The sequence below is a fragment of the Alosa alosa genome, chromosome 7, assembly GCF_017589495.1.
Source record: "Alosa alosa isolate M-15738 ecotype Scorff River chromosome 7, AALO_Geno_1.1, whole genome shotgun sequence".
Taxonomy (NCBI): domain Eukaryota; kingdom Metazoa; phylum Chordata; class Actinopteri; order Clupeiformes; family Clupeidae; genus Alosa; species Alosa alosa.
In genome coordinates, this window is record NC_063195.1 from 10108562 (window position 1) to 10123366 (window position 14805).

Here is a 14805-nt window from a genome sequence, read left to right on the forward strand (position 1 = left end):
ACACACATACACACACACACCCACACACACACACACACACACACACACACACTACCTACTCCCTCAGGGTCCTGGAGCCATGACATTAGACATGCATGACCCTGAACCTTAAAGTTCAGCTTAAATGTAGGATTTATTTTTTATTTTAGTTCATACACACATGGCTGAAACCTTCTTAGGCTCTTGGCATCATCACATCCTTGATTCTTTTATTCAGGTTCATATCACTAAAACTTTAAGCATACACACAGTCATACAAACCCGTCCTCTCTCTCTCGCCCCCTCTCTCAGACACACATACACACACTCACACACACACAGACAGACCTTTGACCCAGCCCCTACCCTCTATCCACCGCTCTGCTGTCTGATACATTTTATTCTTTTCAATGACTTGATGAAAATCTTGATGAATTTGAATTTAAAACTCTGTTGATGCCAACCTTTTTTATACAGACATATTTTTTGGATCATTTTTGATAATTGTCTAGGCATAACACTCCCATGGGCACCTCATGACACACACCATGCATCCCTTGCACATGAGACACCCCCACACCCCATGTACACACACACACACACACACAGACAGCCCCCTCCCCCAGACACATGACTCCTACCAAAAGCACCCCGCCAAATTCAAAGGCATCCATACTCAACAGATGCCTATACTGATGCCTATAGCTTTCTCTTGTGTCTTTTCTTAATGATTTCTCTTAATGTTTTCTCTTAGGGGCCCCGCTTAGCCACTCGCTACTAGGACCCGCATTTTCAGGAGTTGATAAACTAGCCATTTTTACTTTGCTATCTTTACCCATACTTTTACACCGCTTTTATTCTCCCTAACAACGCCGCTCATAATTGCTCGCGCATGACACTCCCATGACACCCCAGCACCCCTGGACACCCCCCCATGACCAACACATCCGTGTACACCCCCACCCTGGACACACGCTCACCCATGACCAACACATCCACGTACGACCCCCCACCCCTGGACACGGACACACACACACACACACACACACACACACACCCCCCCTTGGACACACACACACCCCTGTACACACACACACACACACACACACACACACACACACACACACACACACACACACAAGCCCTGACCCCTGGCCAAAAAACACGAAATGACTAAAAAAACATACAAATTGACTAAAAAAACACACAAAATGATCATAAAAAGTTCAAAAATGACACTAAAACCTACAAAACTGTCAAATTCACTATCTCCCCGCAGGCACACACACACACACACATACACACAAACCCCTCCCCCGGACACATGACTCCTACCAAAAGCAACCCGCCAATTTCAAACATCCTGTCAAACTCAATTGATGACAAGTTCAAAGACCGGATGACCCACTGACATCCATTCACATGGTGAAAATGTGTATTGGTAAGCACACATCAAGAAAACTCCTAGCAGACATTTCACAAGAGAATTAAGAGTTTTTTTTGTAAAAGAGCACAGATATGAACATTTGTTATTGGTATCCACATAATGATGGTTGTATGGTTGTTAAACAATAACAAAATTACTCATATAGGAATATAGGTGATACAGGAAAAAAGGGCTGACTACTGAAACTTTATTGGCCTATATCTCTGAAATGAAACGACATATCAAAATGATGTTCAATAACTTTTGTGAGGCTTGGTCTAAACATTTTGGTGAAGATTTGAATATTTTTGAAGACTTTTTATGATGTTTGGTTTTTCTTTGAAATTGTGGCAAAAGTAAAATAATTTAGAGCAGAAGACCAGGGTCATGAAGATGCATCTGATTTTACAGATTAATATGATCAAAAATTGTTTGAGTGTTGGTCAATCTGGTAAGGAAAATTAGCATAATTCATATTGTTTGACAATAGTGCCACCTTTGGGTGCAGTACTCCAAATGTTGGGTTATGGGTAGTGGGGGTTATTGGTAACCATATCTAAACGTTTCAAGTTTCTAGGAGTTACGGTTTAGGCTGCAGTACGTAGTTAAGCCTTGGAATCCAAGTGCACTGACTGATGGGCCAGAGCTTTGACTGAAAGAGCGAAGAACAGCTGGAGCGCTGCTCCTTACCAAAGACTGAAGAGTTAATTAGCTGCAAAGGGCCCTATGAAATTCGTTTCATTATTTTCCAAATGCTGTTTTATTTTTTTCTCAAATTCCGTTTTGTTTCGGATTTAATAATTTGAGTTGTTTTGAATTATTTTATTTTTTTAACTTCTAAGCAGTTTTCTAACTTCTAAGCATCTATAAAAGCTCAATGGCAGGCACAACTCAGCTTTTTAAATATTCAGCAAAGCCAATCATTCAAAATTTACCAAAATTTATACCCTAGAATTTGCTCAGCGAGAGACTCTGGCAATGATAAATGCTCCACGTTACTTTTACCCTTTGCATCGCGGGGAACCAATCACTCATCCATAAATGAGTGTGAGTGGTCAATGGAGTGTACCGAAACTTTCTGCCAAATTTCAGCACATTTTACACAGGCATTCTATGAGCTGCCATAGACCCCAATGGCAGATTTATACATATAGGAAAAGCTAGTAACTCAAGTAACCGGATGACTCAATTAGGCCCCCAATGACAATAAGAATGGACTTAAGAAATTAAACCATTGGGGAGATTAGTTTAAATTAGATTAACAATCTAAGCCTCCATATATCCGAAACTAAAGAAGACACCAGCCTAAACTTGTGCATGATTGTTGTTAGGTAAGATGGCATTATTGACATAAAGGTTGAAGCAAATCCAAGATGGTCAGGCGGGAACACTTTCTAAAATCTGTTGTTTTTGTATGGAATGCTCATATGAATAATTTCAGTATTTTTGAGTTTTTTGGCACAGACACAAATAAATAAAACCATGTTAATGTATCAAGTGAGAATACTGTACATGTTGGTGTATCATCAACTACGCATGTATTATTTCTAAACAGATGAGGACCTGAGGAGAGTTATAGAAAATCACAAAGCCCATTTGAAGAGGAAGTTTGAGAACATATCTGAAGGCATCATCAGACAAGGAGCTGAGATACTCCTCAACAAGATCTACACAGAACTATACATCACAGAGGGAGAGAGTGAAGGGGTGAATAAGGAACATGAGGTTTGGCAGGTAGAGTCAGCATTCAGATCACAAACCACAGAAGACACACCAATCAACTGCAATGACATCTTCAAGCCCTTACCTGGACAGCAGAAGCACATCAGAGCTGTGATGACTAAAGGTATTGCTGGCATTGGAAAAACAGTCTCTGTGCGGAAGTTTATTATTGACTGGACAGATGGGGTAGCCAATCAGGATGTAGATTTTATATTTTCCCTTTCTTTCCGTGAGCTTAATTTAGTCAGGGGTGATCAATATAGTCTTCACAGTCTCCTGCTTGACTTCCACCCTGAGCTGAAGGACTTGAAGGATGGTGAAGAATATGAAGACTGTCAGGTTGTGTTCATCTTCGATGGTTTGGATGAGAGTAGATTTTCACTAAATTTCCAACCGAAGATGTTGGTGTCTGATGTTAAACAAACATCATCAGTGAATGTTCTCTTGATGAGCCTCATTCAGAGAACACTACTTCCCTCTGGACTCATCTGGATAACCTCACGACCAGTAGCAGCCAACATAATTCCTGCTCAGTACATTGACCAGGTAACAGAAGTACGAGGATTTAATGACCCACAGAAGGAAGAGTACTTTAGGAAGAGAATCAGTGATGAGAGTCAGGCCAACAGAATCATCACACACATTAAGGCATCCAGGAGTCTGCACATCATGTGCCACATTCCAGTCTTCTGTTGGATTGCAGCCACTGTACTTCGGCAAATGCTGGAACAAGGTAACATGAATGTATTCCCCAAAACCATGACAGAGATGTATATATATTTCTTGCTCATTCAGATCTCAAGAAAGAATCAGAAGAATGAAATGGCAAGACAGACAAATACAGACCAGCTGCTGGAATCTCAGAAATGCATTGTATTGAAACTGGCAGAGCTGGCTTTCAAAAATCTAGAAAATGACAATGTCATGTTTTATGAGGAAGATCTGAAAGAGTGTGACATTGATGTAAGTGAGGATACAGTGTTCTCTGGCATGTGCACTAAGATCTTCAAGGAAGAATCAGTTTTGTCCCAGAGAAAGGTGTACTGTTTTGTACATCTAAGCATACAGGAGTTTCTGGCAGCACTTCATATTGTCATATCCTATAACTACCAGATGAGGACCATGGGGACATTTTTCTGTTTGGAAGAGTCGCTAAAGTTTGCGATAGCCAGATGTGTGGAAAACAAGAATGGACACTGGGATCTTTTCCTTCGCTTCCTCATGGGCATTTATCTGGAGAGCAATCAGACCCTTCTGAAAGGTCTCCTGAACCAAACATACAACACTTCAAAGAGCATCAGGGAAGCATGTCAGTACATTAAGCAGCTCAACAGAGAAGATCTCTCTCCTGAAAGATGCATCAATCTTTTCCTCTGCTTATTAGAAACTAATGATCATTCCATTCATGAAGATATTGAGAGATTCCTTAAATCACCTAATACCTTTGGAAATAAACTGTCCCCTACTCACTGTTCAGCACTGGCCCACATGCTTCTGATGTCTGAGGAGGTGCTGGATGAATTTGACCTAAAGAAATACAACACATCTGATGAGGGGCGCAGAAGACTGCTACCAGCTGTCAGGTGCTGCAAAAAGGCACTGTGAGTAACAATCCGATCTGCTTTATGAAATGTTAGTTTGATAAAAAAAAAAATAATACTCATGATAGATCATTTATGGTAATTAATTAACATGAACATGCCTAAAATATGCACTACATCCATTTTCATTTCTGCTCATTTATAAATTATTTAAAATATAAATTTAATTTAATTATAAATTATAAATTACTACTGTTAATCTTAACAGTCTCAAGATGTAATTTCAAGTGCTGTGCAACATGAACAGGATCCTTATGAGACACCACTATGCATATTTAAATCAGTCATTGTGAAGACACAGTGTTTGTACAGGCAGTAACCTACTTCTGTTTCCCTCAGTAGCATCCTATAAAGTCCATACCAAAGTCAAACTAATGTATTTTCCCATTTCCACAGAGATGAAAACATAAGTTAAATTATATATTTTTTTTGTTTTTTCAAGTTCATGTTAATCATTTGGTATCTGTGTGCACAACTATCGGTGTGTGTTTGCTTTCGGTATCTACATTATTATGAATTATATTGTGAAATGTGTACCTTGCTATCCTATCTTGCAGACTTGATGGTTGTAAACTCAACAAGATGTCGTGTGAAACAGTAAAGAGATCTCTGCAAACCACTAACTCATTGATACAGCTGGATCTGAGTCGCAATGCTGTGGGAGATTGTGGAGTTCAGATTATTTCTACAGTACTAGTTAGTCCTCAGAGTAAATTGCAAATCTTGAGGTTAGTAGACTTCATTATATTGACTTAATTTTGAAAGATGGGCATATGCTCAATAGCCTGGCCCTGCCTGTCTACAATCTCTATTCATTTTCATTTCACTGAGATGAGATGGGAAGATCTTCATGATTAGTTTTGAAATCAAAAGTGGCTGTGGTAAAGAGTGTCTGTGAATTGCAGTCAGATGTACAGCAAAGGTAGACCTAAATACATTGTGTCTAGACTGGCGATGTGGTTTATTATCAGATATAAGCCAACAAATAATTAAACCTCCACACACTGACAACGACTGTACTCTGGTTTATTTAAAGCAAAACAATGCATTTTGCATGTAACGTCATCAGGTTCGCTCAGTTTGTAAAAGTTAGACCAAGTATTAAATTATACATGTTTGATTAATTTGCCAAAATAAACCACAGAGCAGCAGCCATTCAGCAAAATCGTAAAGAGAAAAGTGCACTATTTAGCTTGCAATCGCTCTCATTGGAAAAGGTTGAAATACCCTTTGTAAATGTCTTCTTTATACGATTACGGTTTAAGATGTCAGAGTTGTCAAAATGAACTGAGCCCATGCTTCATTTAGGCTACTTTACATAGTGACAATAATAAAAATGTTTACATTTAAATACATAGTGAACTGCCTTTTTAACAGATTTTAAATCCTCCATAAATGTGCTCACAGGATTGTGAGTCCGAGCACGCCGAGGATACACATACATCCTCGAAAATTCGGCAAAAATAAGGACTTTCGCTTTGGTAAAATTGGTAGACTTTGATTCATGCTTCACGTTGGAATAGAACTTCGGCCGGGCTTGATGATGTAACATCCATCAAATAGCAACCTTGAAGGATCTTGACTTTGAGAAACAGCCATTGTGATAAGTTACCACTAAAAAATTTTGTGTGCGCACCAAAAATATGGTAATATTTTGAAGGTACATGCACTCAGGGTTTCCGTTGTCTGGTAATTGCCGGACATTGGCCAGAAAAAAATGAAATGTCCGACAAAATTAAATCTTGCCGGTCAAATTGTCTGATTGAAATTGGCTAATATTCCCGTCCCCCTAACACAATCTGAATTTGAGAATAAGTAGCCTATAGGCTACTAAAGCAAGAATATGTCCTTTGGCTATGTTTTAAAGGAACATGCTCTACCGTTTGAAAGTTGAAAGGGTGGGACATGTCTCATGTCATGTTAGATTACATCCTGAGGGTCTAAGCTTTCAGAAAATATATGGGTTATATAGTTGAATCAGTTTCCCCTTCATGGTACAGACCAAAATGTATTGAATTGCATTGAATTAGCATAGATTAACATAGCTAAGCCTATTTGATATATTTCATGCGTATGCATGCTTTTTAAACATATATATGCTGTGTTTACAGTAGTAGTATACATTTAAAAACGGTAAATAATGGTTAATATGATTAATTCATAAACTTTGTCATGTTTTCTAGTATTATCTATACAGACCTGACTTTTACCATAAACTGACTTATGTCTAGTGACTATGTTTTCAAAAAAATATTTGACCATGAAAATATGTATATATTTTGAATGTAAGTTAATACATGTGTTATTCCACTTCATTTAATAATAATGAAAAAAAGTCTTACTTTTGAAAACTTGGTAGATGTGACTCCACAAAATATGGCCGAAATCGCTTAAATTCATTTATTAAATTGTGTATGATGAGAAGGTGTGGCCTTCGACATTACAGAGGTACTGAGCAAATATTTTGTGCTTCACATGTAGTACTCAAGTGGTAGAAATGGCTCCATATGTTTAAACTCAAAACAGTTGGATTTTTTGGTAATATATGGGGCTGTATTTTGCACTCTGGCGCATGGCGTAAAACTCGTTTTCCACCCGGCGCCAAGTTTAATTTGGTATTTGGCCAGGGCCAGGCAGACTTAACCTGACCCTAACCAGATGAATTTCGCTCCGCCTAGCTCCACTCATCCACCTGGAACCGATCCATTGGAGTGTTGCTTCAGAAGGCTGGGCCTAATCAAAAAATGCTTGCATATGATTGAATAAGCCACTTGTCCGTCATCTATTGACGTGCTACTTCAACCACTCACATCGAAGCCAACCCGTGGACGCTAATAACAGTCTCACAGTCGCTTTACGCTTATGTCACATCTATGAAACTCCCGCCCTGCGTCCTGATTGGCTGAACCATAAAGTCGGTTGCAGAAATCACTCTCAATGAAAGAGGTCCCAGATGGATGTGAGTGAAGCTAGGTGGAGCTAAGCGGAACGAAAACGTCAGGCTAATGTCAGGCAGACTAGCCTTAAAATATTTTTTCAGAGGCCAGACGCGATGGATGATGGTGTCCGGTCAGCTCAACCACCACCAGAGAAAAAGCCGAAGTGTCAGGCGTATCTGTCGGAATCATTGACGTTGGAAGTGGGGGTGCGGTGGTGAGGCTGCACCAACACACTTAATTTTCCATGTAGACAGACCCGTGGCTACAAAGGACATACAGTGGGCATTACTTTGAAATGGCCACTTCAGTCGCGCATTACGCGGCGTGAAGCTGCGTGAAACTTTATTACCACATTCAGCCACTGTGCGTCGCTCTGCCACTGTACATCACTCTGTCAGTAGCCTGTCTGCTGCCCCTTCTGAAAAAGCAAGAGGCTACCTTTAAACATAATTGTTGCCGTGAGGAATCCCAGCCTACGAATTCAATAACAAAATAAATCATGCATAATTAAACATTACCTCGATTTAGGCTACTTGGGTAGCCTATGGCATAAGGCTTGGCTACACAGTTACTTATTACTTATTGAAAATATAGATTAGCCTAGACACATTTTTTTTATGGTAGAGATATGCGCAGGACAGAGCACGCATTCTCTCCTTGCACCGCTCTCCCTCAAAAAGGTTGGCTTTTGGCAAAAAGTTTGGCTTCTCTGAGTCTGACAGTAGCACTTTTACCTCCAGCTCATTGAATGAGATTAGACCGTTAGCATCTCTCCTGTAAGCTAACGGTCTAATCTGATTCAATGAGCTGGAGCTAAAAGTGTTACTGTCAGACTCAGAGAACGGCTGGATGAACCGGGGAAAGGTAAAACTCAATTGTTTAACTCAAGGGGAGGTGGAAAATGAATGTATTTCCCCAAATGGTGGAATATCCCTTTAAGAGCAAGTTAATGCATAGTGCTGGAGACACAGCAACATGTCATGAATTCTCTTTTCATAAAACTGACAGAAAATCTATAAAATGCATGTGAAATGGCCAAGTAATGCTTTTTCTGAATTCAAAACACATAAATGAATGTAACAAACTCTTTCATAGCCATGTACATGTTATGTTGCCATGACAAATGATTTATTCATGTTCAGGACCGCAAAAGGCACCGCTCAGCAATATTCACCTATACCACATGATGTGTATTAACTTTATAGCTTTAGCAAAATCAATGTATAAACCTTGACAGACAGGAAATTACATTAACATTAAACACATTCATCAAGTGTCCTAAGGGTTCTTTTCCAAGATAGCTGCCCTGTAACTGGAATATTTAGCAGAATGAACAGCAACCTACCCAGTCATCATTTCCAATGATCTAATTTCTCATATGATGTGCTACAGACTCAGTGACTGTAAACTCAGTGGTGAAGCCTGCAAGCTTGTGATCCGTGGTCTGCAGTCACCAAACCCCCTAATAGAGCTGGACCTGAGTCACAATTACATTGGAGACTCTGGAGTCCAGCTTCTCTATAAGGGACTGGCATGTTCTGACTGTAAACTGCAGATATTAAGGTTGGTATGAAACTCTCTTATTTTCATTAAATACCTTTTTGAGAACTTCCAACAAGTACAGTCTCTTTGGAAGGATATTAGAATTAGTATTATAATTATAATTTGTTTCAGAGGAACTGCAAAGTGTGCTTGCTCAGGTACGGTTCATCAAAGGGAGCAGAGAGGGAATATGGTGTGTTGAACTTGGCTTGATCCAAGGATTCCAACAATACCTCATTTGTCAATATTGGGCATAGGGGTCAAATGCCACATGCATTAACGCACGTCCAAAACACATTTTTGGTAGTTGCAGTGCCCCCTAGAGGTCAAAGGGTCCCGAAGTTTAGGTGTGTCCTCACAATGGAGTCCCGAGTCCTTTTACCAAGTTTTTTTTTTTTTTTTTTTTTTTTGATAAAAGTATGTGTTGCTGATACACTTTTGCGCAGGTACGGACAAGTACAAACACAAATGTAAAATAAATGTTAAATTTTCAGGGAGTATTTAACGCTGTTAAGTGTCTACCACTTCTAAAAGAATTGGACTACAGTTAAATATTTTCCAAGCTATGACTTGCTGAAAATTGTATTCACAAAAAATGTAAGGTTAGGTCACACTTTACTTGACAGTATTGACGGGGCAGCCATGGCCTACTGGTTAGCGCTTCGGACTTGTAACCGGAGGGTTGCTGGTTCGAACCTCGACCAGTAGGAATGGCTGAAGTGCCCTTGAGCAAGGCTAACCCCTCACTGCTCCCCGAGAGCCGCTGTTGTTGCAGGCAGCTCACTGCGTCAGGATTAGTGTGTGCTTCACCACACTGTGTGTTCACTGTGTGCTGAGTGTGTTTCACTAATTCACGGATTGGGATAAATGGCAGAGACAAAATTTCCCTCACGGGATCAAAAGAGTATATACTTATACTTACTTATACATAACCCTAAACCTAATCCTAATCCTAACCCTAACTTGTTATGACTAAAATTGAATGACACTTAATAACAGAAGTGTTATGTCATAAATGTTTATGACTTGTTTATGACACGTTCATGACAGTGTCATGTCACTCATGTCAATACTGTCAAGTAAAGTGTAACCGTACGTTTTGCCCACAATATCTTCACAATGAGATATTGAATTTATTTATATAAAACTACCTACTGCTTTAGTACTTTTAGGTTGTGTGACTAATGGAAATGAAAACATCTCATTTATACAGCATTAAACATGGAAAGAATAATCTAAACAAGTTCATTTAGCCTACTATTTAAACTTATACTGTAGATACCTGCACTGGGTTTAATGGAACACTGGATGTTTTACCACTGACGTATTGTGAAAAATGTATATGTTATGCAGATAATTCACCACCAATTCACTTTTATGTGACCCCTTACGTAATCTCTTTCTGATTCAACCTTCTTCTTATTTCACAATTTTTCTTAAATATTCCAAAACTGATACCTTTGGTTGTGGTACTACCATTTCTGTTACTAAAATAAACAATGTTTGTTGCCTGTTTGCTTCCATAGTCAATCATCATCATCATAAATTATAATCACACTTTTCCTGATTTACCCCTGTTTAACATTGGATGGCTTGCCAATGTCACATCCCTGTTTCAGCAGCCACCTAGCCAATGTTCTACATTAATGCAATCTCTCTCCAAAGACACACTACTCACTCATTCATAATTGGCACAGCTACGACTCCACATGACGTCTTTGATGCTCATAAATTGCTCTCCTTAACTAAGGTAATGCACATAATCATTCAGAAAGTCTGGTGTCAGTGATTAAATCCTGAGCGTTCACCTTTACACTTTCGCTAACATTTAAAGGAGCCCACCTCTTTATAGGAGCCCAACTCTGACACTCTCCCGGTTGCCTGGGGTGCCAGGAGCACAGTCCATCATGTTTTGTAGGGAGTCACCCGGCTTAGGAGATCATGGTCCCGGTACCGTTCGACACGATATGCATGGTCCAAGTTGCCCTGGATGCTGGTTGCCCAGCCAGTCACTTTTGATCTGGGTGGCCCTAGAGGCTGGTTGCCCAGCTTTTTAAAGATTCATGGTCCAGGTTGCCCCGGATGCTGGTTGCCCAGCCCTTTAAGTGCTGGCTCTCATTCCACGATAGCCAAAGCATGCTGAGTGCCTTATTATCAATTCCAGTCACCTGGCCCTTGGGTCAGGTTAGATCGAAGTCATCTAGTACCGTAAACAAAATTCTGATAGCATCCCAGCACATCCTCATCAACCCTGCATCAATAAATGCATATTCCGGTCTTACCCAAAACTATTTTGATTAACGTTGTTAACATCCCCAATGACCGTTTACACTCATTATCATCTAAATATTTACTCTAGGTTGTTTTTTAGACTGTAATGGCTCTGTCAAGCTCCATGTGGGTATCTGATCTGTGCCATCTGCCTGATCCTTTCTGCACATATTTACTCTGCCAGAAAGCATTGATTTCTCTGCCTGGAATCATATGTTAGATATTAGATGCAGAGCAACAACAAGGTTGTTATATGAGGAAGAATTCCATTGGGAATGCCTTTGTGTTGAGTTATACTGTTCACATTGACTTCATCAATGAAGTGCTGACTAACGATCCAACCTGTAACATTTGTAACGTGTTGTTCTTTGTACAAGAGAACTACAAATAAAGTGGCACAAGCATAGAACAGATTGTGTAGTGTCGAAAAACAAGTTTATCATCTGTGCATGGCATGGATCAGGTACCCGCACACTCTTGACACACAAATGCATACTGTGACGAGTCTGAAATAGTGTCTGTCTTTCTTTCTTAGGCTGTCTGGTTGTCAAATCTCAGTGAAGGGCTGCCATTATCTGGATTCAGCCCTGACTTCAAACCCGTCCCACCTTAAGGAGCTGGATCTGAGTTACAATCATCCTGGAGAATCAGGCTTGAAGCTGTTATCTGCTAAATTAGAGGATCCTGTCTGTAAACTGGAGACACTTAAGTATGTACATAGAATTGGCACATGCAGAAGTAGTACAGACAAACAGCACATACAAACCATATGTACTTATAGTTCTATTATCACTTTGAGTGCAAATAAACTGCTCAAACAGATCTGCACTATTAAAACAAATATGTTAAAGGAATTTATACTGGCAAAAAAATACCAGAACAAAATATTTAATCACCATGAAGAAATTCCATGAAACATAACAAACATACAATTTTGTAGATTCAAAGGACACAATGTTAAATAAAGGACAATGTACCACATTGCTTTTCCCAGAATGCCACAGCCCCAGTCAAAGAATCAATATTAATCCCTACAGAAAGTTAATCTTATAGGTCCCATGTGTAAAATCTTCTCCCATCTAGTGTTTAGGGATTATATTGCAACATAATAGAACTACAGTAGCCATCGCACATCAAAAAACATACAGTAACACCCAATTCACACCAAAGATCCGCGTCGAGACGAAACCGTCGCAGAATGAGTTGCAGCGGTGTGAATTAAATGGTGCACATCGTTGCCAGCTGTTGCAAGCCATCGCAAAGCATTTAACGTTACCATATCTAGTTGCAACTCATCTTGTTGCGAATCTACTTAGATGATGGCCCTAGTTCTGGACTCCTAAAAAGGTGTGTCAAAACATAGCGATGTTCGCTAGCTAGGTAGCAGCTAAGGACTTTGGTTAAACTTGTACATTGTTGCAAACTAACCGGAAATAACATACATTCAGCAACGTTGTGGTAGTCTGCTAGTTCTAGCAAAACTATGGGAATCACGGAAGAAATGTCGACACAGCGGTATAGTAGCAGATAATCAGGCAAGTCTTATTTAAATAAACTCCTGGTGCACTTACAAACTGTCTAATGCCTTGTTATTGGACTAAAGGTCATAGTTGTACTACTGCAGACGTTTCGTAGCATTCAGGGCATTATTAGTGGGGTAATTTACGAGATAAAAGTTGGTTCCATCACGACTGCAGAACGTCATTAGTTTCTGACAGCGCTACTCGACCAGGGTTCGACCAAGGGAAAAAAGGTTCTGGGAGGGTGTTTGGCTCAGGGTCATGGTGCAAAGGACCCTAGAGTGAAATTACTCCGAACCATCGCTTTAAGGTGAAGATTTCTATCTCCTGTTACTGGATCAGCAAACAGGAGGTGAAGGTGCCACCAGCATCGCCAGACAGACTCACTAACACCAAAGCACAACCAGTGGGTTACAGAAGCTTTGAGAACCACGGATGGGCTGCTAAGAAAGACTGTTGTAGTTTGTAGATGATAGCCTACACACACAAAATTAATTTTGGTCAATTAAACCTCAAATCAGTGCAGATTATTTATGGATATCCTCATTTATTGTGATGTCCAAGTTCCATGATAGTGTTTGTTTCACGCATGTAGTGTGTGATTTGGATGAGCCAGACCGTGCAGCTTGCCTGTCTTCAGCTTAAAGTTTCTGTCCAAAATAACGTGATTGTAGTGTAGATGGGTGTGCGTACCATAGCATTCATTCCTGCAGGCGCCCCTGAGTCTGAGATCGATGCGGGTGGCACTCTCACGTCCCGTCTTACCTGCTGATCCAGTAACAGAAGATAGATATCTTCACCTTTAGCTTTGTCTCTGGTCAAAACATTTGTCACATTATATATTCATGTAATGTAAGCCTTGTTTGCATTAGATTGTAATCTGTACCAGGCATTAGAATGTGCTTGCTCTGTGCGTAAAGCCACTAAATTATGCGTGTGCTTACTGCGCTACACTGAAAACTTAATTTAGTGTCTCTCGGACTCTCTCCCTTTCAAAAGTTTTGACAGAAGTAGATTTCATGTTTGTGGGTTGATGAAGTGTGGACTAACTGCTTAGTTGCGTCCGAGAAAACTGCCCACCACATTAGCTAAAATGACATCTCGACATGACGAGTATAGCCTAGGAATTGTAGGCTAAGTAGGGTAGGCTACACAAATTCGGGTGTTCAGGGGTTTCTCCCCCAGGGATATAAGGGTTGTTTTAGGACATGTTTGAGAATGCCTGTTGGCAGCCACTCTGAGTAGTCAAAGGCGATTCAAAACGAGTCAGAAAAGTCGAGACAGGACTAATCATCAAAATGTCGGTGTCCACCACTCTTGTTCATCCAACAAACCAGAAAAGGGACTCAAAGTGCTAAATACCGGAATTTTCCGTTAATATAACAACAACATATCACAGTTAAAGCACCTTTCTTGGCACTCAAAGTGCTTCACACACTTAATTGGTAGACTTCCGAGGGCCCTGACATTTAAAACAAGACATTGAGAACTTTGAAAAAGCACTGGTAGTTTATTTACAAGACGATTTATACAGACAGTACCTTCAGGAAGTTTACCGTCGTTTACTTCGCCGCCATCTTGAATTTAGTCACGATAAGTCGAGCGACGAGTACGAATGAACAGGTATGATAAGGGATCAGATTCCAAAAATAATTCTGTGGAAATGCATGGATTCCAGTTGCTGCTACTGGAAGTAGCTCGACTTATCGTTGGCTTTATATTTCGAAATTGCTTTCTTTAACGGATATTTGTTGCATTTGTTGATATATGCATTGTCAGTGTAACATGCATAAGCAAAACAGATG

At 40.0% G+C, this 14805-nt stretch overlaps 1 pseudogene; it reads left to right on the plus strand.

The window, feature by feature from the left end:
• Nucleotides 1–14805, plus strand: part of LOC125297753 — a 130350-nt pseudogene that overhangs the window by 43489 nt on the left and 72056 nt on the right.